Source organism: Ictidomys tridecemlineatus, chromosome 7 (assembly GCF_052094955.1).
Source record: "Ictidomys tridecemlineatus isolate mIctTri1 chromosome 7, mIctTri1.hap1, whole genome shotgun sequence".
In the NCBI taxonomy this organism is placed as follows: domain Eukaryota; kingdom Metazoa; phylum Chordata; class Mammalia; order Rodentia; family Sciuridae; genus Ictidomys; species Ictidomys tridecemlineatus.
Genome location: NC_135483.1, coordinates 119,153,745 through 119,179,104, shown reverse-complemented (window position 1 = coordinate 119,179,104; position 25,360 = coordinate 119,153,745). Strand labels below are relative to the sequence as shown.

The following is a 25,360-nucleotide window of genomic DNA, read 5'->3' as shown; positions in this document are numbered from 1 at the left end:
GTTCATGTTTATGTCATCTTATTCACATTGTGTTAATTTGCAGTGTTATTTTTGGTTGAAAGTGGCCTGTGACAATGTGAAGGACACAAATAAACCAACACTTCTCATGTGTCCATCACTGAGGTTAATGAACATTTTGATGAACATACCATTATCTGGAAACGTTTAGCTGTTACCAGAGAAAGTGTCCTAGGAGCTATTAGAGAAATTGACACTTTGCCATAGCAACATCTTTTGCTTCTTAAGTTTGGGCTTTAAATAGTTCAAGAGATGATATGGTTTGAGATTAAAAGGCCAAACTGAGTGTATGCTGACACATGTTCAACTTTTGCTCTGCAGATAGTGACTAGAGCGGTTTTTTTCATTCCATTCCTACCTTGATGCTGTTATTTGTTTCCATGACACTGGTTCTGGGAATAAGAGTGAGCACACTCAGTCATTACAAGTGATGGATTAGATAGTAATTGATGTGTGTTATGAAACTCACATCTGGGCCTTCCACCAACTGAGAGTCACTTTGATTTGATCTAGCAAAAGGAGTTTCAAAGCATTTGGTTTTTAAATTGCAGTGATTTATAGAAAAGTGCCTCTTAAGATGACTATCAGCTGGTAACAGGTTGAGTTCCCAGAAAAAGTGTGCTTTCATTGTCCTGATTTCTCCAAATGGTTAACGTACTGGGGTGCTCCTCTTCAGCACAGATCCTGGGGCCATCACTTCCTCTGGTGTGCTGCAGAATTGCTAAAGGGAACGCGTAGTTCACTAGGCGATAAATTATTTGGGGTTATTGGGTAATACTTGCGTTATTTAAATCAGGAACAAAATACTTTGATAATAAAGTTAGAATTTGAAAATCTTCATAAATTTGTATGGATAGCAATAGATTATTTTCTTTCAATTCAAAACAGATAGGGTTTGCTGAACAAAAATTGTCATGACCTTAAATTTTATATTCTGGTTCCTGTTCTCCTCCTTCTATGATATTATTTCACTAGTGAATAACCTATAAGCATTGAATACCCTTTTCCTCTCTCAACTCCTTCTTCCCTAGCAAAATTTGCAGAAATCCGATCTTTGCCTTTTATTCTTGGTGTTCAGTTTCACCTTAGTATGATTAAATTTCTTGGTTTTATCTTTTCTGAGTATTTGCACTTTAGGCTTTTTTTTTTTTTTTTCTGGTTGTAAAAGTAAAAGGTTCCACTTCCTTGTTGAAGGAATTTCAAGCATCAATAAGCAGGGAGTCTTTCTGGAACTAGGTAAAAAGGCCTTCTGATTCCATTCTAGTCCTAAGGGATCTAAAAGCAAATCATCAGGAATAATCTTCTACTATCCTATGGCTACTAGACATCTATACTAGACAAGGAAGTTTGTATCAGGGAAGAAATTTTATAGATCCTTACGTCAGTGCTTCTCAAATTTAATGTGCATTTGAATCACCTGGCGTTTTGTTAAAATAGTGATTCTGATTCAATAGATTTGGGGTATGTATGATGTACCCCAAATGTGTAATCAAAAATGATTACACATCTTTGACCATGCTAATGTCAACATTTTTTGATGCCAACGTTACCAGGTCTTAGGCCAAACGTTTTGAGTAGCAAGAATTTAGAAGGCTTAATGCCTACAAAGCTTTAATCCTTGTCTTTGTGACCTTTTCTCTTTTTTCTGAGATTGTTATATACACACATAGAACCCATACACATACATATGATTATGAAACAATGTTATTGTTATTAATATTTGGTAATATTCCATACAATAGTCTTTTTAAAATCAAATATCATTCAGTTAAAATATTTATTAAGCACCTACAAATAAACTAGACTTTTCCCTATATCCTGGACATATAAGGGTTAATAACACAAACAAAAATCCTGCCCTCATGAAACTTTCATCCTGTTGGGAGAAAAAAAACTAAAACATCCAAATAATAAACAAGCATGTAAAATCATGCCAGGTGGGAATGAGTTCAGACCAAAAGGCCAGGAAGGAGGATGAAGTGATGGAGTGGGTGAAATGTAGGTACATTGGGAGGGTCATCCTGAATAACAACTCACCCTCCTTTCTGAAACATTACAAAATTTAAATTATCATGTCAATTATGAAACAAACCAATATTTAATTCAAACACTAAAACCAAAGGAAAGATTTGTTGAATGAAAACAGAAAGTTGTACCTTAAAATTTGAGTTTGCATATGTAGTACACATTGAATAATGTGTTTCTCTCTAGAAGCAGACAGTTCACGACTGGATGATCTTCCCAATCTGACAGGGCACCAATGAACACTTCACCCATTACCAAATCTAAATATCCTAGTATATTAATGACCTCTGGAAAGAATGAACAAACCTTCTCAAATAGGTTTACACAACATCAAGAACTAATTGAGGAGCTAGAGTTGTGGCTCAGTGGTAGAGTGCTCGCCCAGCACATGTGGAATACTGGGTTCGATCCTCAGCACCACATAAAAATAAAGGAATAAAATAAAGGTATTGTGTCCATCTACAACTAAATATATATATATATATATATATATATATATATATATATATATATATATATATATAAAACAAAATAACCAATTGAGTCGCTTGCCTTTCTTCGCTGTGTGATCACATGCTGGTATTGTCTTCTGTATTCATAACTATCCAACCTACTCATTTTATACAGGAAGGTGCTGAGGCCAAAAAGGTGGATGCTTCTTGGCCAAAGCTCCACTAGGGAGGAGCAGGAATGTGGGCCCAGGACAACACTGGACTCGGAGTTAGCAGCTTCCTGGTATCTTCACTGCATTATTGCCTCTGGCAATGGAGATTCAGTGGATAGAATTGAAGAGCTTTAATCACACACTTTTAAGATGATTCAGGAAAGGATGAAATAGGGATGGTACTTTGGAACTTTTTTTTTCTTGTGAATATAGAGAACAATGTGATCCCACAGTATAAATTTCTAAGGTCCCTGGATTCCAGCTGCTGTAGCTGATTGGTGAAGGTAGTAAGGAAGTCAGTGTCAACACTGAAGACTAACTGGCATCTTTCAAACAAACTCTTTAAAAAAATAAAAAGAATTGATGGAGTGAGATAGATGGTATAGCTTGACCAAAAAACAAAAAACAAAAACAAACAAACAAAAAAAAAAACGCAAGAATTTCTTTTGAGAAAAGTGACTGGTGCTATAAAATGCACTTCTGAAAAAAAGAGAAGGAAGAAATAACTTATAAGCAAATGTACCACTGAAGGGGAATGTGAAATTTGTGTCATTAGTCTGAAAAATTGATAAATCAAGAATGATCGTTTACATTTTAAAAAGTGTGTATATGGTGGGGGTGGGCAAGAATTGATGAGAATTCTCTTTTTTTAATTGTTAATTTTTTATTGGTTGTTCAAAACATTACAAATCGTATTTCATACATTAGATTCAAGTGGGTTATGAACTCCTATTTTTACCCCAAATACAGATTGCAGAATCACATCGGTCTCATTCAATAAGCTCTTTTGATGACAGGTTTGTTGAGTGGGTGAGTTGCTGAAATGTTATCAGCTCCACTTTAAGGTGTCTTAGCCTCTGAGCTATTTTATACTTGAAAACTGCACAGGTAAGAACCTACTAAAGTCCATCTGGAATGTGTCCTTCTTCTTTATTTTTCACTGGGGATTGAACCCACAGGCATATTATTACCAAGTTACACCCCCAGTTGTTTTTATTATTATTTTTTAATTTTGAAATAGGGTTTTACTAAGTTGCTCAGGGTCTTCCTATGTTGCTGAGGTTGGCCTTCAACTTGTGACCCTATCTTGGCCTCCTGAGTTGCCAGGATCACAAGTGTGTGCCACCATGCCCAGTTATATCCTTTGATGGGTGGTTTTGTTTTGCTTTTTACTTCTATTAGTTTTTTTTTTTTTTTTTTTTTTTTTGCTTCTTGATCCTTCAGCAAGGGAACTTGAACTGGTTTGTATTTGTTTGTTTTTGGAATCCATGTACATACAACAAAGAAAATTATTGTAGCAAGAACATTTCCTCAGTTGTTTAAGGTTTTTAATTTTTAAATTATTATTATTATTTTTTGACCAGAAAACCCATGGTTTTACTACCCCTGATCACTTTGGGACCATCATGTGAATTGTACTCATGGTAATTCCTTTAGAAAGACAATTTTTTAAAAAAAATCTTTGCCAATTGAAATATTCAGTATAAAAACGGATTTCTTCAAGTGTAGCGAATTGTCGATTCATTTACTAACCATGTTTGTTTCATGTATTTGCATTTGCCAGGCAAACACTGAGACTACATATATTTTAAATTTATTGCAAAACCACCACTTCAAGGCATACCATGAAATTAAAATTTATGTTCCTGAGATTTTTGTAGCTCTAGAATGATCATTTCAATTTTGTCCTGGGTACCTTATACCATTATGCTAGGAGCTCTTCCAGTTTAAACCTAAAATTTATTTTAAACAGATTTTGCTTGGGGTACATAAAAGAAATGTAACATGTAACAGCCATTACAGAGATTGCTTTAGTTCATTTACTAGGCATAATCCAGGTTCTCAGTTTCCTTGCTCAGAAGCTTGGTTTCTTTTCCTGTCTTGATGTAAACTGCAGGGAGAAGAAGGCTCACAGCATGAGTCCTCTATTCAGGGGAGAGTGCAGTCCTGGCATGGGTATGTTAATCACATATTCTGCATCTCTGAAAAAGCACATTTCTAAATTGGTCCTTCCTTCATTCCCAGCCCTCACATGTGGGACCCTTCTTTACTTCAAAATCCTCAAACAAACAGGCTTGATCTTGAAGATAACGGTTTCATCTTTTGAAACTCTTTTACCTTTATTCAGAAAAAGTTATTCAAGACTCGACTTCTAATTAAAGTCCTCACCCTCTCTCAAGCACAACAGATCAAAGATGTGAGGGTGGAGATTCTGCATATCACAGCCTCATGAGTTTACAGCAGGAATCACACAGTGTTAAGCAAATGGATTTAAATAATGTAAAAACATTGTGTAATAGGCTGTGTAGTGAACCTATGCACAGCAAGGTTTGACTTCCAAGTATTAATATTGGGGTTGTGTTACCTTCATACAACACATTTTGTCATTTATTATGAATCGTCAAGCTCAGAACACATGGCATATAAAATATTTCCCTTTTTTTCTAACTTAGAAAAATGTTTGAGGAAAGCCTCCATATAAAATTCTCTGTTGCTAGAGCAGATTTGATGCCATTTGAAATTGTAATTATATAGAACAATTATCAAGAATGTAAGAGATTTTGGATTCGACAATTAGGTGGAGCTCAGAAATTAGGTTTCATCCTTTAGCAAATGTATCTCTCTAAAGGATTCAGGTAGCAGAGCAAGCTTACACATTGTATACTGAGTTTTCCTAAGACACCATAAGGAGTCATATAACTTCCTTGGCAGAAGACAAAAAATAAAAGATGTGATTCTGTGAGCATTATGTGTAGTTAGGGGACTTTGCCTCAGGCCATCAAATGAAAATGGCATATGCCATTAGCCTTACAGTGAGAGGATTTTAAATATCTTAAAAATTATGTTCTCTTTTGATTTATTTTGTGGTCCCTTTATTTGTCTATTTCTGAAAGAGTCCCATGATGGGGTGCCCCAGGGATCATCCCTCCCAGAATGTGACATGTTGATTTCTGTATAATCCACTTTTTCTTTGACATTGGACACTTTCCAAATGTTGAATTAATTTCTCTGTTAACACACACACACACACACAGCACAAATAAAACAAAAGTCCCAAATCAAAAAGAACTTTTCTTAAGAGAATTAAGAATTAAAATATAGTTGTGTGTCTTTGCAAAGCAAAAGGCTGAGGATCATCTTTGAAAAACAAAAAAATTAGTGGGAGATTAGAGGCTCTGGCCTCTACTGGATGTTTTGATGGTGCTTGCAGCCATTTATTTATGCTCAAACCTCTATTACCTCTGAGATTCAGGCTTTTGAGGAGAAAGATGAGGGGTATCTTCAGAGGGAGGTAGGTGGGCACTCAGAAGATGGAGGTGACTTGTTCGGAGAACAAGACCTGTAGGCTCCCATTACATGGAGGTTAGAAGGGTGCAGTAAAAGATCAAATTCAGCAGAGATAAACGACACACACCAGCATCATAGGTGATTGATAACCGGCTTCTGAGTGTAACCACTGTTAACTGAGCTGTATCAGTTCCTATCTGAAACTTACTGAGAAGTGAAGATTATATTCCCTTCAAGCTTGGAGGCCTTTAAAGTACACAAACCTATAGGGATACAGGCATGTTGCAATGATTTTTCTATAACATTACAAAAGTCTGCTTTATTGATAGAAATAGGATGATGTTACCAATGCAAGTATGTGAAATAAAACAAAAACAAAAGCCAAGATAAATTATACTATTTTTGCCATGTTTTGCACCGCCGTCCTATTAAACACTGACCTTTGAAGAACCGTAAAGGAGGAACATTATTTTTTGATACAATACAGAATTTGCAGGTTACTAAAGTGCATGCTTTAGGACAGAGTCTCAGCAAGTTCTGACTCGAACAAAGTCTTAGCAACGGTTTCCAGTCAAGCGTAGCAACATATTTCATCTAGACATTTCGAGAATGAAAGCGAGGGAACTTTTAAGAGGCCTTAAACCCTATCTCCCCACTCGCTCCTTGGCGTATAAATTTAGATAAGTGTAATGTACAGAACATAAGCATCCAAATAGACTCATTTGATTATATGGCTTTTCTGTCTAGGAATTATGGAAACAGGATGTTTTATTTGATCTTGGGATATAATATTACTGAAAGTTTTTGCTAAGGTTAATAAAAAGGAAATTCAATAGATACATTAAAATGTCTGAAATAGGCTTATGAGTTAGAACACTGAGCTCACTGCACTTAAAGCCTGGAAGTCGGAATTCTGACGCCACTGAGCAGTGTGTGTGTGTGTGTGTGTGTGTGTGTGTGTGTGTGTGTGTGAAGGGAAGTTGCTCTAGGAAAAGAGATTTCTTTGGCTCAATATTTTAGAACATGTTGCTTCAGAGAAACACTTTTAAGTGGCATTTAAATTCTTCTATTAATATAAGTTAGTATAAGAATGACAATTTTTCTTTTCTGGAGACCATTTACCATCAGTCTCATCAATATTTAACCACTGGGAAGTTGGGAAGGCCTATTAGGTTATCTCAAGGACTGTTTAAAAAATCTTTGATAATTTAAGTCGAAATTCAGTCTGAGAAAACTCGGGGAACCTGTCTGTCTAGAAAGCTTTTCTTCTTTTCTCCTTCCTCTCCCCTCCCTTCCTCAAGTTCTCCTGATTTGCAAGCCCAGGGCAAGTTTAATTATAATTAGTTAATGTTAGTTAATTAGGTAATGTTCATATAGTGCTTTGAAGATGAAAAATGTTTTAGAAATGCTAAGTGCTATCATTAATATCAGCAATGGGAGAAAATTAAGCATGCTGAATACTTTTAGAAACTGCAGAATTTGAACATGCAGTGCTTGGTGCCACGTGACTCATCAGTTCCACCACCTCAACTCTTCCTGACAGAATGTGAAACAGCCTTTTGTGTTCATTGTTTGGGTGTCCAGAGCTCCCTTCCTCCTTTCCTGTCAGATGCTGTCACTACTCAGAGAGGTGAGCCCATGAATCTCAGTTTAAATACTCCCTCAATACACATATTAGAGAACACATATTCACATGTATATCTGTTCACACAGATAGATCAGCCTCGATGTGAGGTCACATTCATGGTTCTTTCTGAATTCTGAGATGTTCCACAGGCTCCTACTCTTCATATTTTTTTTTCTTTCATCTTTTCTGTCCAGAAGAACAGGGGAGAAAATTAACAACAGCGAAAATAACCCAAATTAGATTATCTAATTTATTAAAGAAAATGAACCTGCCAAGTACAAATAGAATGTCTTACTTGCCAACACATGTGGAATTCTCTTAGTTGTAATTAAGATGCAAACTTTAGGCATATGGCCCCTAAGCTTTAGAAATGCATGGCTGTCCCATGCCACTTGCAGAACATAAAGCATTTATAGGCCACGTTATATCTGGATGGTGCTTCACACAACTTTTTATTAGCTATGCTCAGAAAAGTAGGTCAGTATAATTTCTGATTTATAGGGAAGGAAAGGGGCCCCTGGCCAGAGCTAAGTCCATGTGAGGGTGAGGTTGCTCTTTGGAAAAGAATGCTAACTGGAATCAGGGTCTTCTCCCACTCATCTTCCAAATAGAAATTACATACCTCTAGATTAAAGATGCTAATAATGAACAATAGGCTAAATTTCATAATCTTGGAATGAAATAAATCAGTTTATGATGGTGGAGAGACAAAGGGGCAGAAAAAGAGCTGAGGGGCTGCTTAGCTATCTGACGATGGCCTTCTACAAAGAAAGTTCAGCTGATGTTTGAGGGATCCAAACTCACAGAAAGTCAGACAGGAAACTCTCAGCTCAGGATTCCTTACTTCTTTGTTTAGCTCATCAATTCCTTGCTGCCTTTTCTTCATATAAATTGTTTAGGTGGGAAGAATACCAGGGAAGTGGCATTGAAGTATCTTGGAATTGAGTTAAATTGTTCCCAAGGGTCCAAATTGGTTCCTTACTGTTTGGTGGAGTAATTTGTGCATCACACCGAAGGGCTAATGAATACTTCACTTTGGCACTTGGAAACAGACACATTCAGATCATGTTAATCAAACATAATTAACTTTCAAGGAAGGAGGCTGGGAGAGCGGGCCAAAACAAATATGCTGAAATAGAACAGGGATGAATGCGAAGTCCTGCCGTTAAGGAAAAAAAAAAAATTCAACTGCACACTCATAGAATAGCTATGTAGTTTATTAAAGCAAAACAAATCAAAATAAAGCAAGACAAACCAGCATCCACCCCAATTTAGAAGCTGTTGTGGACTAAAAATTTAACATGCATGCAGTTATGTGACCTGAAGGCAAAGTGCTCAGGCTCTTGTGCTTCCTCCTGGTGAATGTCCTGTGCCAGGGCTCAGTAGGGCTCCTCTGCCTGGGGAGACCATATCCCAAAAACTGAAATTTTCTGGGTTCCAGTTTTTGAGAAAGCATCAGGCTCTTATGAGGAATGATTAAACTGTGAGAGATGTATCCTAGAAGACTAAATATTCTGGAAAATGGATGGTTGTTTTAAAATATTTTATATTAACAACTTAAAATATTAAAAAACTTCACATCTCGAGGAGGAATTGGGGCTCAGAATGGCTGGGTCTGAGGAGGAGATGATCAGCCAAATTGTGGTTCTGGATTTCAAGGCCTTCTGTATGTGCATTCAGCCCTTCTGCTCTTTTCAGAATCTCCTGCCCATCCTTCTGGGCTGGCTCACTGGTCCCCAAGTGCACCTACTATTCACCTAGGCATCTTTCCCTCACTTTTATGCTTGTCCCCACTGCTTTTCTGTCCGACTGACTCCCTCTAAGTCTCGACTAGTGTTTTTCAACCCTGGCGCATATTAGAATTACCTTGGGAGCTTTTAAAATACTATGCCTGGGCTCCACTTCCCGAGGTTCTAATTTAATTGGTCTGGTGTGGGACCCAGGTATCAGTATTATTTTAAAGCTCTCCAGATGATTTTAATGAACCTGGACCACCAGTTTAGTCCCAACTCGACTTTGGTGATGCACTTCTCAATTTCAGTTGCTCCTCTGACCTCCTGCTGGAATATTCACTTGTAATTAATACAACATCTGATTTAGTTCAGTCAATGGAAAACAACCATCAGCTGTATGTTATTAATCACCTTTAGAAGTGCATATTTCCAATTTTCTTTTTCAGTTGAATCCTAAATCTTTTGGTTGTTTTATATTCTGTATTCCTTCCTCCCTGATATACACTATATTGCTTTATCATATATTTGTACATGTGTGAGTTTTTTTAAAATAATTATCAGAAATCAATGAATATTTCTTACTTCACTGGCAAATAAATTGTGGATTTTGGTAGTTGATACTAAACTTATGAAAATCATTATATCCAGAAATGCGCATTAAGAGGGTGCATGGAAATTTAGCTAAATTATTGAGTTAAGAAAAATATAATTTTGAATGCATTTATTTTTGCAGTAGATATTTTGAAAGATAATTGTGATGGTTTTCCAGAGATGCCACCCCAAAGGAACAGAATTACATGGTTTGGCTGACCCTAGGGGTGGCTTAGTGTGACTCCTTACAGGTGTAATGTGAGGTTCCAACAGTATGAAAAGTTAATTAGCTATTTCTAGCTAATGAGAATATCTTCACTTTATTGTTTGAGAGAGGGTGGTTTTTTGGATCATTGGACCAAATTTTGTTTTAGCCCTACAGGTGGATTTGTGCGAGCCAGAACAAAAATTACATCCTAAGAAACTGATGAAGTAACTAAACTGTTCATAAATTCCAGTGCCACCTAATAATAATACTTTGTATTTATATAGCGTCTTTCTTGGAGGAGCTCAAAGCATTTTATAGGCTCTGAAAGTTAATCAAGTTGGGAATTTTTCAAGCATTGTGGGAGTGAGATCCAGGGCTACACACCTCCAAGCTGTAAAGCCGGCTTTCCTTATTTATACATGTGCACCCTGTTAATGTGGAACTTCAAAATGTCTGAAGCTCTTGGCCTTAGAGACGTTGTAACATAAAGTGGACTTAAATCCATTTCTGGCCAGCTGGTGAAAAGATCCAAACAATGTTGGAAGTATTTTAACAAATGAAAAGAGTATAAAAAAATCTTAAGCAGCTGCCTGGCATTACTTTGTTACCATGACAATATTTGAAATATAATGATCCCCATGTTTGTGCTTCTAATTATTATAAGAGTAATTGTAAAGAGGGAGAGTAAATTTTTCTTTGTTTTGTTTATTGACATTTTCTTGTTTCTCTTTATTCGAATGTGTATAATCTTTGAGTAATAAAAAGGGACTGGGAAGGTAAAGGGTTCTACAGTAGGGTAAGAGTAAGAGGCTAAAAATAAATATCTTGAGACAAGAGTGTTAAGTGGTACCTTGATTATTTTCATAGCAATTAGGATATCACTTCATGGAGGAGCTCTTACAATAAGAGCCTTCAAACATGAGCAAGAAATGCACCCTGTGATGGAATTTTAGAAATTGGGTTAATAATGAGAATCATGCAAATAATTCATGCCATCAAAGACTGATTAGTCCTGTGAACATAATCTTCAAATCTGTGACTATTGGCTATTTTTACATTTGCTTAGAGCTTCTTTCTAACACTTGGTTGGCAGAGCGCTGGCTATTGTGGAACTGGAATTTTGTGGAGGCAGCCACTTTCTTTTTCTGGGGTCTTACGGACTTGAAATGTGTTATGTGTAGTGAGGTTCTATGTATCCTCTAGAGAGGCACATGGAGTTGACTTTGAGCACCTGCCACACTGTGGTGGAGTGAGCCTTCCAAAATTAGAACATCACCTCTTCATTCAAAGATACTTTGTCATTCCAAATGTATGCAATGAAAATAACTGGGCTCACTGAGCATATGTTGGTTGGTTGATTGATTTTTTTTTTTTAATACAGGATGTCCCACAGTGAGAAAAGTAGCTTTGGTGTTGGTCAAGATGCCTTTAGAAGGGATTGGAACCCTATGGTTCAGATAACTGAATTACATAGAATCTTATTCTTTTTCCAATTCACTTGCCATTTTTCTGGTTAGTATTTGGTGTAAATATACTGGTTGTCTGTTCTTAGGTAAGGATATGAGGTTTTTTTGAAACACATTTGGATAGGAAAATACGAAAATATTCATAGGAAAAAATGAAGAATATCAGAGTGCACTGAAGAATATCAGTGTGAATGTGTAAAAATGACTGAATTCTCTTACTATCTGGTTTCTTCCTAAATCTAGCTATTGTTATCTCTTCCTTATATTTTTAATAGATAAAAGTTGCCTACTGCCTATTTCATGTAAGTTTGACTTCTCACTTCCCAGGGATCAGATGTCATTTATGAATGGCAAAAACCATTATTCATCTAATTTCTTATTGACTTTCCAATACAAACATTTTCTCAATAAGGGTTCTTCAATGGAGTTAAGTTCATTATATAATGAATTAACTTTTCACTTACATGTTTGCATTAATCTAATTTGTGTGTACCATTATTGGAAGGATTGGGAAAATAGTCTTTTATTCTGGACTGAGATGAGGAAACCTGACTGCGAAAAGGTTTCTGAAGTTGTTTTTGTCAAGTCAATTCAATTAGCTTAATTTACCTCTACTTTGAGAACATTCAGGTTAAATGATATTTGATTATTATGAAAAAATGGGAACTCTATTGCAATATGACTGATAAGTATCAAAGAACTGAGATTATGAATTCCCAACACAAAACAAGAGAAGTGGTCTCTTAAAAAAAAAAAAACATACATTCTTAAGGAATATGGGTTCCTCTACTCCTTTCCTTGGAACATGACCACTTTCCCCTGCAGCCCTCTGCATTTCACATTGCTGATGCTTGCTTTCTCCCTGATTGTAGAACATAAGCCTGCTGCTGCATGAGCTCATGGTACCAGGATTTGGAATCTACTTCTGTTCACCATCCTGAGGTTGATTATGGGTCTAGGTCATTCTGGAAGGGGGTTCCCTAAACAGCTGCTGTGATGTATTTGGTTTTTTTTTTTTTTTGTGGGGGGATATAAAAGTGACCTGGAGCTGTAAGTTCTTGCTGGATTAAGCTGCCTTCTTGCAGTTGTTTGCTCTCTCCACAGGACAATTCTTTCTTATGTTATATCTCCTCCCTATGATTGCTCAGTCCTCACCCTCAAATTGAAATCTTTCTCAAGAAAGGCAGCTCTGCAGAACTTGTGCTAAATCAAGTTAGTGTTACTATTTTTCCCAGGTGTGTTTGCAGTTTGAGGTTCTTATTGCCAGTTGGGGAACCCTGTCCCTGTTAAAGATATTTCAGAAAACTGTAGAATAAGTGAGCTCTATGCTTAGGCCCCACAGGATCTCTCTGCCTGTCTTCAGATCTCAAGTCTGATACTTCCTGGGCAGCAGTTCTCATTTCCAATTTTCTGTTCTGTGTATCACACTTTTTTTTTTTTTTTTTTTTTTGCTTCCTGTATTTGGTGAGCATTGAGCACTTCATTCCTATCTTAATAGATCTGATAGATGGCAGTACACACAAATGGCTCTACCTGTTGGTGCTAAGCTGACCCTCTATCCTTCCTGGGGATAGCATCAGCTCCCCATCCTCTCCAGGCCTCCATGGCAGGGTGTGCTAGTTTGCAAAACACACTCACAGCAGGCTCAGCTCCATATGGTAATTCATTCTATCTATCATCTATCTACTGTCTATCCAGCTCTACATTATGAAAGGATTAGAGGGTAGGGATTGGAAGGCTTTCATACATTTCATTGGACAATTCAAGATTTTGGCTAGCTCTGCTTTTTTGGACAAAGTGTGAAATGCTGCCTCTTTGAACAGGGCTGCATGGTGGAAGGGCCACTTGAGATTTGCTGCTGCAGGCTGCTAGCATTTAGTTTTGATGTTATTACTGCCGTTCTGGGTTTTAAATATTTTAATGAAAAATTTTATTGTGTTTGTGGACTGGCTTTTAGCAAAGGCTGCAGTTTTAAACATTCTAATAAATGAATGGGAGATGTGTATAAAGAGAATTAAAAATGGAACTTAGCTAGCTCACACTTACAGATGATTTTACAGAACACAATAGAGTCTGATGTTGTTTTTGAAGGTGAAGGGGTAATGGTTCTTTTTCAGAACTGCTACAACTCCAAAAGCTCTGCAAATTCATAGTTGGTTTGGTGAGTATTTGATTGTCTCCTTCTTTCAAGTGGATTATTGTTGTTGTTGTAGTGGATTCGCCATGTTTCTGAGCTCTGCCTGATTACACAAAGAGCAAAGGGAATGGAGAAAATAGTAACTAACCTGGAAAACCTAATCCCCAGGAATTGGTAAAAATTGAACCTGTGTGTGAAACTTTCCCAATGATCAATGTTGTTCATTTGGTGAATTATACTCCTTCCTCCCACTTCTGGGTTTGAATCCTTAAGTTTTTTCCATAAAGAAATGAACTTAGACAATCTAGCTAGGTTGTTTGCACACTGCTTTGGAAATGTAATTTCTTTTTGGTGTGGTGGTACCAGGAGCTCTGTTGGAGAGTGTGGGCTCCTCTCTTTCCCTGTGTCCCCAAATATCAAAAGATAAAATGGAAAACAACTCTGAAATGTGCGGATGATTGTCAGTTCCCTGTTTGCTCTTAGACTGATTTCTTGCCTTTCTTGGGGTCTGCCCTGCATAGTCAGGGTCAGTCAAAGAGATGCATGGGCAGGAAATTGGGGGCAGGAAAGAAGAGAGAAGCCTGGCTAATGCTGTCTCTCTGCTTCAGGTCACATCTCTAGCAGCACCTCTGGCTCCCAAGCATGCCCTGCCACCACTCCCAAAGTCTCCCTCCAGTTTGTCATAAAAAAGAAAAAAACTCTAACACATTATTTTCTGATTGTGCATATTACAAGACCATCGTAAAAAAACACTGCAAAAAGGAAAGTGGTGAAATCCTACTATACAGCAATGACCATAATCAATGTATTAGTATATTTCCTTTTTTTGTGTTTCTGCTCTGAATAATTATAAACTGGGAATGCTTTGGGGGAACTTCTACTAGTTGCCTAGTGGCTTCTCAGAGCTATAATTTGTGCATGAGCTTCTGTAATAAGAGAACATCTACTAGAATATCATCCAGTTTCTACAAAGAGCACAAATCCAAGATACAGCAAACCATGGGTACAAGCCTCTCACCTTCTACCAAACATGCTCAGCCCTTAACACATGAAGGTCACCTCCAGAGCACATGTCTTTGGAAGAAGCCTCTTTTTGCATATTGTCTGCTACAGGCAAACAATGACTAGCTTCAAAGGGTTTTTCCTCCAAAAGGGAAATAATCTTCTGAAGCAACTCAAGGAGGCCTTCAAATACATTCCTCAAGCAAAATAACAGTAATAGCAAATCCTGTTTTTATGTGGCACTTTCTTTTGATAAGATCAATGTATTCTGGCACTAACTCATTTTTTCTTCATCCTTGTAAGGATTTGGGGAATTGTTTTCATTCCCATCTTTATAGATGGGGCCAGCAAGGTAACCATGTAATTAAAGCCAGTGATCCAATACCTTTTGGAAGTTCAGAGATTCTCATTCCATAGGTTCTGAGATGGGGCCAGTAATTTACATTTTACTAAAGCTCTTCCTGTGTAAGTATATAGCCAGATTTATTGAAAGGCTATTGTAGGAGCCGAGTTATAGTCACACTGAGGAATCATATTGTGTGCACACTGTGCACACAATATGCTGATCTTCATGACATTTTGGGATTCTTTAAACTATTAGTTCTTCAATCTCAGAGTGCCCAAAATTGGGGATATTTAGACTTTTCTTGACCATGATTGGTCTTCTTCCTGATTTAGATAGTCTGTATACATGGTTTTCTGTGCTTGTTACCTGCCTCACTGGGTGCAGGCTAGTCTCATGTTTTGAAAGTGGAAGGTGGCCCAGACCTGTGATGACCAAGAAACAAGTAGCAGATGACAGTGGAAAATGATGGAAGTTCCTGGGTCCTTCCTATCCCTGTTGGGCACCACTGGCTCTAGTGTTTTAAGAATCATTGGGGCTGGGGTTGTAGCTCAATGGTAGATCCCTTCTCTAGCATGTGTGAGGCACTGGTTTGATCCTCAGCACCATATCATGAGTTCAAAGCCAGCTTCAGCAAAAGCGAGGTGCTAAGCTACTCAGTGAGACCCTGTCTCTAAATAAAATACAAAACTGGGCTGGGGATATGGCTCAGAGGTGGAGTGCCCCTAAGTTCAATCCCCAGTACCAATGAATAAATAAATAAATAGATTAAAGGTATTGTGTCCATCTACTACATATATATATATATGCACACATATATATGTATATATATATGTATATACAACTATATATTATATGTATATATATATACACATGAATATATACATATATACACGTGTATATATGTATATATTCATGTGTATATATATATATACATATAATATATATAGTTGTGTATATATATATATGTATATATATATACACACACACACACACACACACATACATACATACTGGGTTTTCTGTCTTCTGTCAGTGTGAATTAGCAATGAAACAACAATAATATCTGACTCCTCCCCTCTCTAAAATGCTTTAGTCCTATGTCTAATTTCTTTGGTAGCTAATTGACCTAATATGTTCCTAGAGGAAAGTTCATATATTAGATATCTTTTACTGCGAAATAAATAAAACCTAACACTTACTGGTTTAAAACAAGAAACATTTATTACCCTATAGTTTAATTCTGTCAGGAGTTTGGGAGGAGGGTAGCCAAATGGTTGTGCTGGGGTCTTTCATGAGATTGCAGTCATGATATCAGCTGGGGCTTTGATTATTCTACAGGCTCCACTGCAGCTGTAAAGTCAGGTTATAAAGTGGCTCCTTCACATGGCTGTTGGCTGGAGGCTCAGACTCCCTGTGCTGTTGTTCTCAGGGGCCCTCAGTTTCTTTCCTTGTAAGATTCCCCACAGGACTGCTTGTCCTCAGGGCATGGCTTTCCCCAGAATGGGTGATATGATAGAAAATGTAGAAGAGGGCCACCCAGGAGAGTGTGTCCCACTATCATGACATTGTTGCAATCACTCTCATATTTTTTTAGTCTTAAGTGAATCACTAGATACACTCCACCCTTAAGGGAAGTCCAGGAATTGGGCTTCACCTTTGAAGGGAGGAGCATCAAGGACAATGGATAATCCTTTACTATCCTAACTTTTCCAGTACTACATTTATATAATAATAGAGCCTCAATGTTTAATGTTCAATGCTTAATAGACTCTAGAGCTCTCTTTTCTGACTTACTGACTTTAGACAGGGAAGAATAGAGACACTTCAGTATCTGGTTGATTTTGAATGCCCTCTCCTGTCTGAGATGCACATGCCTGTGTGTGCATAAACACACACACACACACACACACATGTGCAATCTCCTGGTTCTAGGTCTGATCCATAAAGCAGTCACCTAACCACTGTCACAAACGAAGCTTGCCACGGAGCCTTCCCCACCTCCATTCCCAGTCAGGCACTGGTCCCTCTGGTTTCTGACTTTTATTTTGATTATCCCATTCTTTGTCCTCAGGTTTGCCCTGAAGAAAAGCAGAGCAAGAATTGCAGTGACATTTGCAAGGAAGAGGAAAATCTTTTCCTTCCGCCTATGTATTCAGGAGTTGTGATATCCCTCATATCCTAGCAACAGTCTTGGAGGTGAGGCAACGCTTTGGGAGAATCAAAGCAAGTCTGACAGCAGCATCATGACTATTGAAAAGGCCTTTGAAAGATGAAAAAACTGCCAATTATATGTCTTTGAATTGGATTCCATGCAAACTCTCCCTGAAGGAATCCCATTTGCTTGGCGTCTGGGCAGGGACAGTAAGGGAGAAAGGAAGCCGGGGACATGTACTGCCCAAGTGCACAAAGCAGTTCCTTTGGCAGAGTATGATGTCTGTTTCCCAGGCTGGGAGGTTACTGAAATGGGACAATGAATAAACCAAGGATCGTGGTTCTGTCAGGCTTCTCAGGACATTATGCATTAAAGACTTGTAAAGCACCTGTGAAAAATGCAGCTAATGAATGGTAAAGAGGAGGAAGAGAGCTGCTATGTGAAGGTCAAAGATGGTAGGGGACATTGCCACAGGAAGAGGGTCATTTTCTAAACTCTGTTTCTTGTCCAAGGATTATTTGCTTCTGTAAACCCCTTGAAATAAAGCCCAAATTATTACAAGACATATATGAAGAGTGTCACTAATGATAAAATGACATGTTTTTACATCTTCTGAGGGACATGGGTGGAATTTTCTTGGTTTGTTATTTTATTGGGGTGTGTTTATGAGAGACAATAATTAGGAAACGCAGGTGACACTGTGCATTTCTGCTATAAAGCATTCTCTTCTGAGTGGTTTTGAATGACAAACATCAAAGCCTGTTGTTTGCATTCTTTCATTAAACCATCATAGTGATCTGGAGATATAGCTCTGTCTTTACAGGTGAAAATTTTGAGTTTTGGGGCTTAGTACATTTCCCAAGGTCACATAGCTAATAATTGGCAGAACCAGAGTGGGGACTTGGGTCGGCCAGCTTTCAGTGCTCTGTCTAATCTACTCTGGAACTGTTGCTTGCAGCAGGATTGCTATAGAAGTTTCCCAGTTCTCATTTGGAATGGTTTTGTACTTTTTTGAAAAGCAGTAAAATGATCTCTTGCCTTTGCTCAGCATCTTAATCTATAAAATGATTTGATGGCTGGATTAATGTGGGGATCAAATGAGAAATGTTAAAGCATTTTTTAACCTGAATGTGCAGTTTAAATACAAGGCATTACACTCTTGCCTCAGCTAGAACTTGCTTCTAGGGGATTTTATGATCTGAATGTTTGCTATGGCCCTGTTTTTATGATGAGATTGGTGTCCTTATAAAGAAGGCAGAGGGAACTTCTTTACCCATTCTACCATGTGAGGGTGCAGCAATTAGGCACCATGTATGAGATAGAGAACGATTCCTGACCAGACCCTGTATGTGCTGGCACCTCAATCTTGGACCACCCAGCCACCAGAACTGTGAGCAAGAAATTTCTGTTGTTTCTAAGTCAACAGTCTAAGGTATTTTGTTATAGCATCCTAAATAGACTAAGACAAATGTTTATATTAGCCAATGCACATGTGGTGAGTGCTGGTTGTGTTCAGTGCATTCCACTAAGACTGAATGTTTGCGGAATTGAGATGATGATGGGATTTCTACCTAGTGCCCTTGTGTTATTTCTTGGGAATTGGAGCATAATGAGTGTAAGAGCTGCTGAAATTGGCAAGGCAAAAAAGGTATCATTATCTGTGTGAGTTCTGTGCTCTCTGCATTTTTGGAGTTGAGCTGTATGAGTAGTAAATCATCACCTTTCTAGAAGATAAGCAGTTGCCCATTTTCAAATATTAAAATCCAAGAGAGACAAAGAAAAATGTGTTAGGATGATTATTTAGTGAAAAATGCAAAAATGACCCTGAGTTTCAAGTACAAAGGGAAAAAAAAATTATCTGGGCTCTTCTTCCCATATAAATTCAAGTGGAAAAGAACAGTATACAATGAAGTAATTGAATAAATAGCATGAGATATTTATAAGTTGAAATTTCTCTTCATAGGGAGAAGGTCTTGAATGCAAATGTGAAATATTTATCTTCTCACTGCTCACCATTGTCTACTTTAAATAAGGTTGTCTTGTTCATTAATAATGAAAAAGACAGCAGAACACCATCATTCTTGAGATGATTGTACAATTTATAATAATTTATCACTTCTCGATGCTTACTCTCATTTATTAGTTTTCTTATACGTCAATATCTTTAAAATGGAGACTACCAAAATTATTCTCATTTTATGAATTTGGGAACTCTGCAGTGCACAGAGATGAGTTTTGGGTGAGGTTAAAATTTGAGGATGGAGCGGACCTTTGGTTTATTTCTAATGTCAAATATACAAAAGCCCCCTTAGTTCATTGCTTTCTACCACCTCATTTTTTTGATGGAGACAATTGAGACTAAAAGAACAGTGGTGAATGAATTAGCAGAGGCTAAAACCTGGCCAGCCTGTTTCTTGAAGCTCAATTTCATTCAACCCCAATGTGCCTCACACTGAGCCACCCCCAAAGGGCTGCATTATCTGGGAAGTTGTTCTGCCTGCTCTGCTTTACCTTCTGGATAGAGGTCGAGTAGGGGTGAGGAGAAGTCAGGACACAATGGGAGTCAGCCTTGTAAAAGATTTCAAAACTCCTTAAGCATCTTTTTCATCCCACAACATTTGCATTGGCTTCACTCCCTGCCCGTGTAATCATCTTATTCCCCATCAGACAACATTACAAATGCGAGCAGCCATAGCCTCAATCTTCCCAAAGCCACCAGTTCCCGTACAGCCAAAGGGAAGCAGAAAGGAGGGCCCAGCACAGTTTCTTCTTGGAATCTGACCCAAACTTCCTCTCTTTCCTCCAGATTGCTTGTAGTCTGCAGTAACCTGAGCTTATTTTTGATGCTGGTAAGGGTGGTGGAACACAGAACCAAGTGCCATGTGGGACTGCAGGGGCCAAGATGGTGACATAAGAGAGCTGGATACTTCCAGAACTACTTGTAAACAAAGTGTGAAGTGAGATTGTAAAAGGATCTGAGCAGGGAAACGAACAGCACAGACATAGCACAGAACTCGTGGAATCTCTATCCTATCTCTTACGCCCCCACTTTAATTTAATTCCATACTGTTTTTTTTTTTCTACATAGTACTGGCTGCTTTAGAGTCAAATAAGTAAACATGTACCAGACATTATGCTTGGTCCTGGAAAAGACAATTAAGGATAAGACCCATTGCTTTGTCTTCCAAAGACATCATCAGCATCATTGGGAGATGTCACACCTGAGCTGAACTTTCAACCTGTTGAGTCAAGGATCTGCTACTGAAGCAAATTTCCTGGATTAATCTCCTTCACTCACTTGAGGGAAGGCAAGTGAGTGAACTTTGGGTGGCCCTGATTGGAAGTGGAGGGACACTTGTGTGTTCCGGCCTGTGAACAAATGCTGATGGGTTCTCGATACCTAGAGGGACAGACTCTGACTTTAGACTGCTGGTGCTTATAAGTGATTGACTAAACTCCTTTAGGTGAAATGGATGAACACCTCAGGCTCCTTAGGGAAATTAAAAAAATTTGAATACCAAAATCAAGTCTAAGTCTGATTAAGAAACATTTATTGAGCATCTAGGATATCCATGGTCATTTGGGGCATGAAGGAGAAGTCTAAGGCCAGTCCTTGCCCTCCATTTAGCAGTGGATGTGAGACTCACTGATGTAACCTACTAAATGAAGGATAGAGCAGGTAAACCTTAGAGAGTGTCTGCCCTTGGGGAAGTGGGAGTGTGGGGAACACCATCTTACATGCAGAGGTGTTAAAATGTACAACTGAGAATCCTGGGAGAGAGAGGAAGGTGAGTGGAGGGAGGGAGATCCTTATTGATAGGGACATGACTTTTTTTTTTTTTTTTTTTTACTGTCATGCAATGAAATGAGTGGTCCTCTTCATTAGTTAAAATAATTAATAATTATTGATCATATTCCAGTCTAACATTTTCTGGGTATTATCTCCCATCATCCTCACAGCCACCAGATATGTTAGTTTTCTCATTTTCCAGACAAGAGAATAAGAAGAAAAGAGAAGCTAAGTCAACTACCTAATATCACGTGGGAAATAAGCAGTAGGCCCAGAATTTGAACCTCTGGAGCTTTTGCTCTGTGCAGTTCTGCTGTTTGGCTTAGGGATCCTGTTGGAGAGATCTTTGGAGGAGGGAAAGTGAGAGCCATAACCTTCAGGAAGTCCAGCATAGAAAGGCAAGTGAGTCAAAGTCTAAAGGAGCTGTGGAACTTCCTGGAAAATGAGGCAGTGGAACAACTTGGGGCATTTTATCTCTGTCTGGGGCAAGAGGCAACCTTTGTTTTCTTGGTGGGACACAGGTGTGCATTTGCATGGGTGCCAGTAAACCCTCCCCTCCACTGTTAGGTTTGCTCTCTAATACCAGCAGTTCAGGGAAGGAGGAGAGAGCAATGGCCCTCTTGACTCAAGATCCAGGGCTGGCAACATGAATTATGTAGGTGGAAAAGGGAAACATTTTGAGGAATCCCAGAGAGCCAGCAACAATAAAGTTGCAATGCCTGACCTTAAGACTAGATATGAAAAAGAGTGAAACTAATAGACCAGGGGACAGGGAAACAGACAGGTTTGGTGTCAGAATGGTGAGTTTGGAAGCTGAGTGGTGTTGGCTACAGTGGGAGTTGGGGATAACTGAAAGTCGCCCAGGAAAATGGGTGGAGTTCATCAGTGAGGAACTGTGAGAAGACAATGTGGAGGTAATGGAGGATGTCATATATGAACAGCTGGAGAAACCTGGGGTGATGCCTCCCAGGAGTCGCCTTGGTGGCTGGAGGGCAGTGTGCTCTGAGGTGTTCTAAATCCGCCAGACCTCCCACAGAGCAGGCTGTGATCAATGGACAAAGGAGGCCCCCCACTGTTAGGGAAGAATTTATTGGCTTGGTGCTTGATCTGAGCCTGAAAGGAGGAGACATGTTTGATGGCTGGGGCTACAAAGAGGGAAGAAGAGACACAGACAAGCTACAGAGGGTTGCTGGGAACTTCTCTCACCACCTAAGTTCTGCTCTTTGTGATGATCCACTGTGCGAATGTGAATGGTAATTATTAATATCCATGGCATTAGGGGCTTGTTTTGATGGCATGCAGGCTTTGACCTCAAGAACTCTTGAAGGAGTTGTTAGTACATACACTGTACTTATAGGAAGAGACCAATTTGGAGGGGGACCCATCTCTGAATTTCTGAGATAGATAAATATATGAAAACACAGAAATGTCTCTCTCTGTATCATATTAAACAAAATATTTATTATTTATTATTGTTTTCAGAGAGGGAAAAGGAATATGTTTTTTGAAGTTTAGTAACCCAGAGGGTTAGCTTTTCTGCCCTAACCAATAATTCTGGGCAAACACTGCCATCTCAGAACCCACTTGAAGCCATTGTTGACATAATCTTGAGTTTTTGCATATGAAACAGCATATGGGTTAGGGATGTCTTCCTGGAGTATATCTTGAAATTTTTGTCAGTCTTAAAGCATGTCCTAATGAGTCCTTAGCAGCTACTATTAACTACTGTTTTGGAGATTTGGTGACAACCCAGTTATGTTAAATGAGAAAGAGCCAGCCCCTGAATGCCACACTGCTGCTGCCTGTTCCTAGAGTTGGCCCTGTTCTGCTCAGAAACCGCTTGTCTTAGTCTATCCCAACTTTTATAACAAAATACCATATACTGGGTGGCTTATAAACAATAGAGATTTATTTTATTTATCATACTTTTGGAGGCTGAGAAGTCTAAGATCAAGGTGCCCAACGATTTGGTGTCTGGTGAAGGGCTGCTTTCTTGTTCATAGATGGTTCATAGTACCATCTCACTGTGTCCTCACAAGGTGGAAGCAACAAGGAGTCTCTCCCCTGGGTCCTCTTCTACAAGGGCACTAATGCTATTCAAGAAGGCTCTAGTTACCGCCTAAAAGTACCCCTCCTGATTCATCACCTTGATGTGGGTAGGATTTCCACCTGTGAATTCTGGAGGGACACAAACATTCAGATCCAACCACTACCTCTTCCTGAGATGATGAGGGATAGAATAATTATGCTGGATATGAGGATAGTTATTGTATACAATAACTCATCCAATATTCTTCCATGACATGTGCTTCTGAAAGCTGGCTTAGAGAACTTGTTTAAGAGTCTTTTAATACAGAAATAAAAAGATTTTCATGTTTTGGGGAGAAAAGAAAAGGTGACTTTTGTGTGCTTCTTAATGCATATGTACAGCTTTGAATGGATTTATTATAGAACTCAAGAACAGAAGATTAAGAAATTAAGGATCATGATGCTTAAAATAGATACCACTATTTTTTTTTTCACTTTAAGCAAAGCAATCTGCCAGGCAGGTGAGATTTCTGAAATGGTGACAATGAAATATCCAAAAGCATGAGATGCTATTCCTCTGCCAGTAAATATTCCAAATGCACTTTTGATGAATATTTTAAATTTTATCCTAGCAACATGTAGATAAGCAGAATGAGGGAAGTGATCTGATGCCCTTTCCTGTTCAGGTGCCCATGTACATGAAGGATAAGGGTCTGCTAGGCACTTAACAGCATTCTTAATCTTCAAAATTGAATCAGCACCCAGTTCTATGCTTTTTCTTTCAGGTTGCAGATTTTCTTTTGTTTTTGAAACCAGTGACAGCTAGCAGGGGAAAAAATCATTTTGGATATTTTTATAAGCTGTGTAATTGCTTTTCTTCCCTCATCAGATTAGTTTTTTTTCCCTTGCATTTGCTATTAATGCCATTTAAAGAAAGGGGTTAAACCTAGTTGGAGTTTCAGTAAGATTAATATGCATAGTTGAAAAAAGTATAATCACAACTGCATGTATTTTGTATCAGAAATTGACCTCACATGTATGCAGACACCCTATTTCTTAGGAGGAAATGGTGTTTGCTTCTTAGAAATCCTGTAATACTTTGTTTACATATTTGCACCTCATGTTGTATTTATTTGTGTCTACTTTTTATCAACCGTATTGTAAACTCCTTAAAGGCAATGGCTCTGGCTCTTTGTTTTTTCAACATCTCCAGCTATGCCTTGCTACCAGCAGTGGTTAGGTTTCTTTAATAAATTCAACACATACATACATAATTATGTATGCCTGCTTTGCTAATGAGCTACCTATGTGGTTTGATTTGAGGGCTACCAAACTCATTGTCCTCAAATATTTTCTGAGTTGAAATTTCTTCATTTTATCTTCATCATTTTAGAGGTTTTTTTTTTTTTTTTTGCTTTCAGAAAGCATCAAGTTTTACCTGGGAATTGAGCCTGGAGGGCATGGGACACAGACAGATGCATTTTGAATGGGAAGGCTGGTGGGAAGAGTATGGAGTTGGGATGCTGCTGGCAGGGACAGTCCTACCCTGAGGGTACCTGGGGGAAGATGCTGTGGAAAGGCAGTAAGATACTATCAAAAGAGGTCTATTTTGCATCTTTCCTAAGGTTCCCAAGATGAGCTATGGAGATTTTAAAAACATTAGGCAACTAGAAATCTTGCCTGTTCAGTTTTTTCAGTTCAATCTAAGGCAAGCGTTTAGAACTGCCAAAACCTAATTAGACCCCTAAGTGCTCACCTACTTCTGTACACAACCTCAATGGCTGTGCTCAGGAATGCTGTAGATAGCTGTGGTCTTGCCAGGTGAGAGGTCACCTGTGAGGGTATTCATGCTCTTCTATGTCAGCATCAGCTCTTCATTCTGTACATACAAGGAATTTCCAAAAACATTCACTTCCCTTAAAATGCTGCAAAAGACTTCGGCAGGATGTCAACCTGGAGGGTGATCCTAAGGAACCATAACAATCATAGGGCTCTCCAAAGAGAAAGGAAGCTCTGGCAATACACTCAGAGGCAACGTGACCCAAGATACCTTCCCACCGTGTCCTCTCACCAACCTCTGCCATTTTTTTTCAGAGTCCCTTACGAAGGTAGCAAGGGGCTCAGATATAAAGAACTGACATTTATTGCTTCTGTTTTTATCCTTCAAAATATCTAAATTCAAGTGTCCAGAATCATACAAAGTTGTTAGACAACAACATGTTTCAGGACAGATACATCAAGAACAACATGGCTTTTGGCAAATATATAACAATATTTTATGAACT

At 38.4% G+C, this 25,360-nt stretch overlaps 1 long non-coding RNA gene across 1 annotated transcript in view; it reads left to right on the top strand.

Moving 5' to 3' along the window:
- Window positions 1–25,360, top strand: part of LOC144365323 (uncharacterized) — a 35,936-nt gene that overhangs the window by 685 nt on the left and 9,891 nt on the right. The window contains exon 2 of the long non-coding RNA XR_013423630.1: window positions 17,177–17,301. This is a non-coding gene — a long non-coding RNA (uncharacterized LOC144365323). The remainder of the gene's footprint in view (window positions 1–17,176; window positions 17,302–25,360) is intronic.